The 10,645-nt window shown below is 39.9% G+C and overlaps 1 protein-coding gene across 2 annotated transcripts in view; it reads right to left on the reverse strand.

The window, feature by feature from the left end:
• Positions 1 to 5,885, reverse strand: part of Ypel (Yippee-like) — a 317,923-nt gene extending 312,038 nt beyond the window's left edge. For both annotated transcript variants that reach the window (XM_071678610.1, XM_071678613.1), the window contains exon 1: positions 5,728 to 5,885. The gene's annotated coding sequence lies outside the window, so the exon portion shown is untranslated. The remainder of the gene's footprint in view (positions 1 to 5,727) is intronic.
• Positions 5,886 to 10,645: the final 4,760 nt, after the last annotated feature.

A 10,645-nucleotide genomic window follows, 5' to 3' on the forward strand; every position in this document is an offset into this window, starting at 1 on the left:
CACCACCTCCTTCAGGAGCGCCTCTCTGGGGTAGAGACAGGCTGGCTGTGGGTGTTGTCAATTTAGGTGGTTTGGGACCACAGGCCGTGTCAGAGGACGGTCAACAATATACCTGGTTACGGGTCAGGCGTTCATTACGAAGGTAGAAAAAAAAAATACAACGAACGTCGACTATAGGAGAGAGAGAGAGAGAGAGAGAGAGAGATACCAGCGATATTTTCAGCCGTGTGGTGGGACTGGCGACGAAGAACGCTGGGCATATATATATGGATGATCGTCAGGGGAATCTGTCCCTCCCGTTGATTATACACGAGACCTACTGTTGAACTTTCACAGGCAAACAGAAGCTGGCCCCCAGCACACCTTGCAACTGCGTACATATTACTTGACTGCTGTACGAGTAGTGGTGAGTGCAGAGATAACTTCTAACCAAACATTACATATAATATGTACAAGCATTTCACCCTTAACTATGTCCTCCCTCGAATGCCTGCAAAGCTCCTTATTCCTGCTTGCTGTAAACGGCTCATCTGCTACATATCTTGATACGTAACATCCCAATCAACGTTTGTGCAGCTGTCGTAAACTTCACTCGCCACGTAACCTTCTGAATAATCCATATCCCGCTGGCCAATCCTTGGTGACATTCTTTCTAATCATTGTAACCTCTACAGCAACTCAATCACTGAGCCCGACCCATCATCCCTGAACACTTTATTTTTTGTCCCATTGTGTGTGTGTGTGTGTGTGTGTGTGTGTGTGCGTGGAGCTACACGCTGGTGTGGTGGGGAAAACGTAATATCCACCAAGCTACTTCTACCCCCTCTCAGGGAGGGACGATCAATTCTCTCCATGGCGCTGGACAGGTGCAGCCTACTTACTCCCTACAAGCAGCAGCCTCCAACAACGTTCACCGTCCACAGTCACACCCTGGAAGTTCCTGCCTCCAACAACACCCACCGTCCACAGTCACACCCTGGAAGTTCCTGCCTCCAACAACACCCACCGTCCACAGTCACACCCTGGAAGTTCCTGCCTCCAACAACACCCACCGTCCACAGTCACACCCTGGAAGCTCTGGCCTCCAACAACACTCACCGTCCACAGTCACACCCTGGAAACTCGGCCTCCAACAACACTCATCGTCCACAGTCACACCCTGGAAACTCGGGCCTCCAACAACACTCATCGTCCACAGTCACACCCTGGAAGCTCTGGCCTCCAACAACACTCACCGTCCACAGTCACACCCTGGAAACTCCGGCCTCCAACAACACTCATCGTCCACAGTCACACCCTGGAAACTCCGGCCTCCGACAACATTCACCGTCCACAGTCACACCCTGGAAGCTGCAGCTTCCAACAACACCCTCCATCCACAGTCGACACCCTGGAAGCTGCAGCCTCCAACACTCGCCACCTGGAAGCAACAAGACTCGCCATCTGGAAGGCAAAAGGTCGAGTGGGGGGGCAATCCCACTTCTCTGTTACCAACTCGGTCAATATTTAACTCCAACGCTCCACTATGACTGGGGTCGTTCGCTCCACGGATACAAGCGTCTCCTCAACTGAAAAAGGCCTTCCGAGTGTCACCAGCACCCATCTCAGAGTACACTTCTCGCTTCAAGAATTAAAGAAAATGAATATAAAGATATACATCTATATGTCCTCTTGGCGTCTGATGCACCAATACAACGCCGTGAGCAGATACAACGAACTAAACTGGTTCAGTAGATGTTCCACTGACACCTCATTAAGATCGTCTGGTCTACATTCAACAACTTCACTCATTACGATCGTCTGGTCTACACTCAACAACTTCACTCGTTACGATCGTCTGGTCTACACTTAACTTCACTCGTTACGATCGTCTGGTCTACATTCAACAACTTCACTCGTTACGATCGTCTGGTCTACACTTAACAACTTCACTCGTTAAGATCGTCTGGTCTACATTCAACAACTTCTCTCGTTACGATCGTCTGGTCTACACTTAACAACTTCACTCGATACGATAGTCTTGTCTAGTCAACAACTTCACTCGTTACGATCGTCTGGTCTACACTCAACAACTCTCGTTACGATCGTCTGGTCTACACTCAACAACTCTCGTTACGATCGTCTGGTCTACACTCAACAACTCTCGTTACGATCATCTGGTCTACACTCAGTTTCTTCACTCGTTACGATCGTCTGGCCTACACTCAAAAACTCTCGTTACGATCGTCTGGTCTACACTCAACAACTTCACTCGTTACGATCGTCTGGTCTACACTCAACAACTTCACTCGTTACGATCGTCTGGTCTACATTCAACAATTTCACTCGTTACGATCGTCTGGTCTAGTCAACAAGTTCACTCGTTACGACCGTTTGGTCTACACTCAACAACTTCATCCGATAGGTCGTCTCGATTGTTTATTCAAGAACCAGGAAATGGAGAGGCGAGGACATTAAAATGTCTATGGCCTTAAATGTTACTGAAAAAATTTACCATATGGCTGACAATACAACACTCAAAACACCAACCATGATAATTCTACCTTCACCATCAAAATCCCTTTCTAATAATCACAAAAAAGTGAAGGAACCACATCCAAGACCAGGACCTTCAAGACTAAAATAAAAAACAAAAGCCAGCCTTCCGTTGCATCTATAATTACAAGACTGAATTATAAAACAAAACCCAGCCATCCGTTGCATCTATAGTTACAAGAATCAAAAACAAAAGCCAACCTTCCACTGCATCTATAGTTACAAGACTAAAATTAATAAAAAATAGTCAGCCATCCGTTGCATCTATAGTTACAACATGACTAAAATAAAAACAAAAGCCAGCCTTCCGTTGCATCTATAGTTACAACAAAACTAAAAGAAAAAACAAAACCCAGCCTTCCGTTGCGTCTATAGTTACGACACGACTGCACGCGTGTAATACGTCGGGGGAAGTAATCCCGCCACCTACAGCTTTCGAACTACCGATACGAGACACATTAGTCCAGCAAAACAGAATACTCTTGGGTGAATGTTATTTTTGCGCTGCGGAGAGTTTTAACACTCGTATTGCCCCGTCTCTTAATCAAATAGGTCTGTTTCACATATATAAGTAAACAATTATGACAGGATTAGCTCAGTTTCAGGCAAAACAGGAGGCTGGGTAGAATCTTTACCTTGACAGCCAGAAAGCATTTGACACTACCACACAGGAGAGGTTGGTAAAGTAATGGATCTTCAGGCGTGCCTCAGGGATCTGCTTTGGGACCAGTGCTGTTCCACATAATCAAAATGACTTGCCGGAAGGTTTGAACTCCCATCTGAACATGATTGTGGATAGTAACAAAGTTATGAAGGATGCAGAAAGCAAAGAGGATTGCATAAACAAGCGCCCCAAATCTTCGTCTTGTACATGACTGATAAAATTCAACCCTCCCGAATGCAGGATAATAAGGACGTAAGACACAGCGTAAGACTCGATATGAACAGCATTCAGTGAGAAATTAATGGCAGAATTCCGTGCAAGAGAGACAAAAGAATAGACATACTCCCTAACCTATCCCTAGTGTCAGCTTAGGAAAACAGTATACAAATCATGTTGGCAAAATCTGAAAAGCATACAATCACAGTGATATAAAATAATCGAAATGCAGTTTACATCCTAACTTCAATTTGCCAAAACTACAGAAAGCCTCAACTGAGGTCACCGAGTTCAAGAAGCACAAAGAACAAATAAGAGAGTCGGGAGGGCAACAAACATGGTGATAAAATTAAGAGGCCGAGTTTCGGGGAAAGGTTAGAGGCCTTAAATTTGCCCACCATGTTAGAGAGAAGAGTAAGGAGCGACCTAACCTTCAGGTTTTCAAACCAGTTTGATAAAGTCAAGTGAACAACTCTTAAAAGATACAACGACATAACAGCCAGAGGCCATAACATGAAATTAGGCAAGAAACTTGTTCGAAAAGATGTAAAGAAGTCCATTCATGGTTTGAGTGGTGGATGAATGGAATGGAGTGAATGATGAAAATGTAAAGGTGGACAGCATACAGAAGTTAAAAAAAAAAATATGATAGAAGAGTTCAAAAGAAGGGGCCCCACGAGTAAAGCTCCCACCTTCCTGTAAAAATAATTATAACTCTCTCTCTCTCTCTCTCTCTCTATATATATATATATATATATATATATATATATATATATATATATATATACACCCCTGGAGATACGGGAGAAAATACTGCTCAGGTATCTTCCGACTCGAAGTTAACTAAGAGAGGCGGGAGAAGAAGAATGAAAATCCTCCCCTCCTGTATTGTTTTCCAAACGATAGAACTGAACAAAAAAGACAAAAAATGATCATTCTACGACAGCATTTCATCCATGATCTTGTTTTCCTATTTTCTTCCATTCCATTTCGTTCTCCTTCCCTCCTACTTTCAATTCCATTCTTTATTGTCTACTATCCTCAGACCGCTGTCCTAACCAAATATGCGCACCTCACTGATTCTGAAAATGGATTCATTGTGATAAAAAAAAAAAGTGCTCCCATGATCTAGATGATACATTCAAAGAAAAAGACATGAGATCACCACCTTTATAACTTCACAAAGGTCTTCAGTAAACTAGGGGCACTTACAAGTGACGGTGAATTACTCATTGAAACCACAAGAGCATTCATTGAAGGCATATGTATTTCGCAAAATAACAATCAAATCTAAATCTTAGTAATATGAGGTATTGCTTTTCAAGCTTGCTCAACTCAACCTAGCTTACCGACGACAAATCCAACTCAGTCTTACATGGTCCTTCCTAAATCTAACCTACCTTAATTCATCCAGCTACCCTAACTCAATCCCAACACACACCAGTTATGTACAATTTTAGTTCAATTCGTTCGGAGGGTTATTATTGTCCCCGTATAATGAAACTCCCTTTTCTTTTTAGAATGAAGGATAAGAGACTAATCATACAAAATACCAACCAAACTGTATGAAAATATATATCACAACTGTACAACCCAACTCGACCTAACCTTCAATGGAGCGTTTGTTTACATTACACTGCAAGCTTCATTCTGGGAACTGGTAACCTGCATAGTCCGATTTACACAATGATGCGGCTCCTAAGCTGACAATAACTAAATGTCACTTCTTTTCCAATGCAAAATGTTAGCTCAGCTGTAACATACTGCGTCTAGTACGAACCAAGGGTAATCAATGTCCTTGCCTAGAAAATATCAATACTAGTTCCTGTGTATTTGCCACTGTGCATCGATGACATACGGATACGAACACTAATTCACTTTAGTCACGCACAACTGCATGCAATAACAGACCACAGGGGCTGTGATTTTGTTTGATTTCCTTATATAAATGTACTTTTAAGGCCTAGAACTGAGCAGCTGATCCAAATATACGAGTGTACGCTTCCGTTTTCTTTAGCACCATTCAAGCAAAGCCGATTTCAACTAAACTCCAAAAAGGAAAATGCTTTAAATACCGATTCGTGGAAGCCCTAGGCATATCTTCCAGAACAATGGAATTCTCCACAAGGCCTGTTGTTGCCTGGCTTCCCAGCAAAAGTGCCTGGGTTGGCAGACACGTTGGCTAGAGGTTTGTAAACAAACCGAGTGGATGACAACATCCTGGGAGCGGCCGAGACCTTCACGTGCCAGAATAACCCCAGTTGACAACAAAGGCTCGAGCATTATTCGTCTTGAACAGCACACTTACGTACCTTATTTAGTTGTGACGTCCCAACAGCCGCGTGAAGCAGGTGTTCAAGTGCGTTATTACCAGGTATTGGGACAATTCACTCCACGGTCACCGTTACACACATGAAAATACGCGTCACGGACTAATGCTTCGAGTTCTCACTTTGGCTTGCTTCACTGTTTTGACGGGACAACACTGCGCAGTAGGCCCGCCAGCGGCAACGCCACGGAGCTCAGGACTTTGCTGGGAAATACCATCTTGGTCTTAATTCAAACTGTATTTTTACAGAGATTTATGCATGGCAAATACTCATGTATACACTATACAATTCTTCATAGATTTTTTTCATCCCTTTCGCAAAGAGAATCTTCATGGCATCTCCATACTCGGTTCAAATCCAAAAATAAAATGTTTTCCTTCATGTCCCGCATACCTTGGTACTTTCAGGAAATAGCAGCACAATAAGAAAACAAAACTATGGATTATACTGTCAACAAGTTGCTTTGAGCCTATATGATGTCCAAATCCTTCTATTCTTAGAAAAGTTATCATTCTTATCAGTTTTAAGTCATTCGCCTCAGGAATCCTTCGACTGAAAAGATACATATCGTGATTTACATTACTGCTTAGCAAAGATTAAGGTATTGTTCAAATTAGTCCTTAAGTAGGGCTATTGCATACCAGTGCATACACTAGCATTTGGGTAAATGTACTAAAACCTACTTGGAACAACATTTCGATAGTAAATTCTTCGTCAGGTATTTAACAGCGCCAGATAATGTGGTGCACTAAAATTCAACTGTGGAAGCTTGTGCAAGCTGAAATCAAATACGTTTTTCACTTAGAATATGACATGTCTGGAAAAGGTAGTTTTTGTATAAGAATTTGATAATTCGACTCATTAGTTAGCTTTATCCATACATATTCAGTTTCTTTAACAACACGGCGAACGTCACTAGATAAGCAAACGCTCCCTAGCTCTGAAACCATTAGTCTAACCGAAAATACTATCATTATTTCATATCCGTATTTCCTTTCCGTCACACGGGTCTCCTCTTCGCGGTCTGTAGCAGAAACTTTTAACATCTAAAGCCGTTGCCATAAAATTGTTTCGAAACGAACATGGCAATCAAGGGTAAATTCTGTGTTCTTGCTGTTGGGTAGTAACATTAACTGTGGGTTTATTGAACTTCGTGAGCCCCAAGCAGTTAGTTTCCTGTTTATGCTAACCTTCAAGCATTCTGTATTCTTACAAACAACTATTTGCCAGTTACGGGAAGCGGTAACCAATTTTCTTTCACAACCCTTTAAGTTACGTTAGGTTTGGCGTATGTAGATCCTGATCGCGCTTTTAGTCCTTTCTGCCAACTGGTGCTGTGTAAGCAAGTGGGACTATTAACATCCACAGTTGAGACATACAGAAGAGATGTTAAAAGCTAGAGGCCGGTCACACCTAACCAAACAAGGTCTCTCATCCTGCCCGAGGCTGGAGCGGTCAATTTGATAACTAGGTATGCAGACGGCAAAACACGGCAATGGTTCTGTCGCTTTGAAACAGCAGTTTATGTAGGAAGAGAAACCCTAGAGCTTGGATGAACATTTTTTATCTTATTGGCTTACATGTCAGTAATTATGGATACCATCATCAAAGCCAATAACATAAAGAAAGAGCAGTACACATGTAATATATACATTACGAATTTCTGTAGTCTAAAATGTTTCTTAAGAAAATACATATAAAAGCCCATGAAATGAATAATCGAGAGGTATCAAAAGAAAAAACTAAAAATAATAAAGAATTCTACCACAACTAATATACATTAAGATGTGACATTCAACATAGGCAAAATCTTTTTAGATACATATTATACATTTTGCAATTAAATATTCTAACATTAAAACTTCTAAAATTTGACGGTTTTCTAAACATAATAAAACTAAAAACATATTTGTGTTTTTAGATTTTTTATCAAGTTCAGAGTACGTATAACTTTTACAATTAGGACAAACTAGAACTGTTAAATATTCACATTTTAATGTATGTTACTTAAGGTTAAGATTTTTGGGTATTCATTATTTTTTTCTTTATTCATTCTTTCTCGATATATTTTACCTTGGGCTTTTATATGCATTTTCTCAAGAGACTATGCATTCAACAGAAACTCCTAAGATACTAAATGCACATTATCCTTTCTTTATAGGCTCTGATGATGGTATATGAAATTACAGAAATTTAAGCTAATAACATCAAAAATGTTTATCCAAGCCCTGTGATTCTTTTCCCATTATAATGATTGATCTATAAAAATGAACTTGTATCAAGTTGCATAAAATAGCATTCAGCACTTTCAAACATCTATGCTTGACACATGCTTCACATCATCAGATCTGGTTAAGTATACATACATAACTTATGACTGATTCTGTGACCATAGTTGATGAAAGCAAAACTTACTGAATGTAAGTATAAGGTTGTGTGTGGCACTTAAAACATCTATTCCACGAAACAACACCATACATTTTATGTGGCGGATTGGTAGTCAAGAGAGGCAGAGGGATGTTTGTCACATACCTAAAATTCAAGTGTAACAGGACAGAAGTTTGACAAACTTGTTAATGATTTAGGTGTACAAGGTTGCAGGTAGTAAAAAAAAAAAAAAAGGATGAAAAATAGAGGGCTGATAAAATAATGCAGTACTAGAAAGCTGTTTTAAGATAAATAGAGTAATAAAGAATGACTACAGTACTAATTAAGGTCAAAGATTATAAAAGACCACTTAATAGCAATGAAAGCAGTAAATTCAAATGTGTAAACTTGTAGTAAAAGATACAGCATATAGAGGCCCATATGTGAAGTTGACAGGTACAATTAATGAAAAGATGATATGTGCATCTGGTATTCACCTTACAAGATGGGAAAGCTTTGGATAAAAAAAAAAAAAAAGAGTGAATCAAATGTTTATGATTGTAGCAAAAACTTATACAGCTTTGTGGGGGGGGAAAAAAAAGAGGAAAAATACAGCATTCATATACTATGGAGAGGTTTCACAAAATGTACCTATGAAAAGTGTTTCACAAAATGGACTTGAATGCACTCTGGAATGGGATGAAAATTTATGGCATTAGAGGAAAAGTTTTTGGATGCAACAAAAATCAATTAAAAAAAAAAACTAAAAGTGAAGAGTAAGCTGTGTTCTTAAATACATATGGTTTAGAAAAGGTAATGTGATGTCACCCTGGCTCTTCAAGTACAGTACTAAATGGATGGTCCAACAAGAGATGAAAGCCAGAAATGACCAAGAGGAAAAAAAGATAAATAAATTGGATAAATACTTGTCTGCAGATGATTCGATGTATTAGCTGAGAGTGAAGATATACCGCTGGGGAGAAATTTTTAGTAGTGTGTACTTTCCTACCCATGGGAACCTATGAGACGTTTCATGGCTTTCACAGTTTATCATGCTTGATCAACGATATTGTTTTCTATGCCACCAAACTTATAACTGTCAGTCCTATGCTCATCTGCAACAATTTTCAACTATTAATCAATGCTTTTTTGAATGTGTCAGCTTATCCCTGGCATATTTCCCATTTCCCTCCCTGCTAGCACTAAGGTGAGAGAATCTGAAAAAAGGGTGGTTGAAGTGTTAAACTCTGTAATATCATACACAATAAATAATAAAAAACAGTGGGCTCAAGGTAAGGTTCGATGGGGTGGTGAACTGTTAAAAGAAGTTAAAGAATTCAAGTATTCAGGTTCTGTACCACACAAACATGACATAAGGAGGAACCATGGGGAATAGATGTCTTAAGAGGAAAGCAACTGGATCCTTGGTAGGAATGAATATCAAAATGAGAGAATGTGACCTTAAATGTAATCAAAAATAAATAAAGGTATAGTCTTGTCGGCCCTAACTACAGGTATCTACAAGATGTAGCTCAAAGCTAAAAGTTTTAGGATTCAGGCTACTGAAGTAAATTATTTAATTGGGGAGTTCCTTGTAAAGTTAACAAACAGAGTGGAGTGAGATGGAATGACAAGATGTGGTGTCACATAGTGGGTCAATAATTATAATACCTTTACAGGTTTTAGTCATGCAAGGAGGATACAAGATGATAAGTTTGTAAGAAAATAATCACTGACAGGGTAGAAGAAAGCTGTGAGAGGAAGATAGCAGGCATCCCGGGACAGCATAGAGCTTTGTAATGAGGAGACTGGTCCAAGGTGTAAGAGATGGAGCATGCATACTATGATGTGTTTGGACATTCTGGGGGAACAAACTATCAATGGATAGACATCAATATGCAAAATCTATATAAAAGAGTGAATATCAAATGAAAGAAAATATTTGAACTTTATATTTAAAATCATATAAAAATTTTATGGTGAAAAATTAAGAAATGAAAATGAATTTGGAGACTTTTACCATGAACATCCCCTTGATTGGAGTTGTGCATCAGAAGTATAGAAGATAGCTAGAATGTAGAAAAAATATTCCCACAATCAAGAAGTAAAATTATCCCTGGGGATAGGGGAGAAAGAATACTTCCCACGTATTCCCTGCGTGTTGTAGAAGGCGACTAAAAGGGAAGGGAGCGGGGGGCTGGAAATCCTCCCCTCTCATTTTTTTTTTTTTTTTTTTTTTCTCCAAAAGAAGGAACAGAGAAGGGGGCCAGGTGAGGTTATTCCCTCAAAGGCCCAGTCCTCTGTTCTTAATGCTACCTCGCTAATGCGGGAAATGGCGAATAGAAAAAAAAAAAAAAAAAGTAAAATGAAGGCAGTGTCAAGATGAACAAGAAGAGGAGTTGAAGATGCCCTGACAACATGGACATGTAGAATGCAAGTGGTAATTATGAAGTAGTTCCAGTTTTGTTGCATGCATGTGAAACTAGGTTTCCCAAGCTCAAAGAAAAAATTAACGCTGCAGAAATGACACAGC

The sequence above is a fragment of the Panulirus ornatus genome, chromosome 28, assembly GCF_036320965.1.
Source record: "Panulirus ornatus isolate Po-2019 chromosome 28, ASM3632096v1, whole genome shotgun sequence".
NCBI classification, from domain to species: Eukaryota; Metazoa; Arthropoda; class Malacostraca; order Decapoda; family Palinuridae; genus Panulirus; species Panulirus ornatus.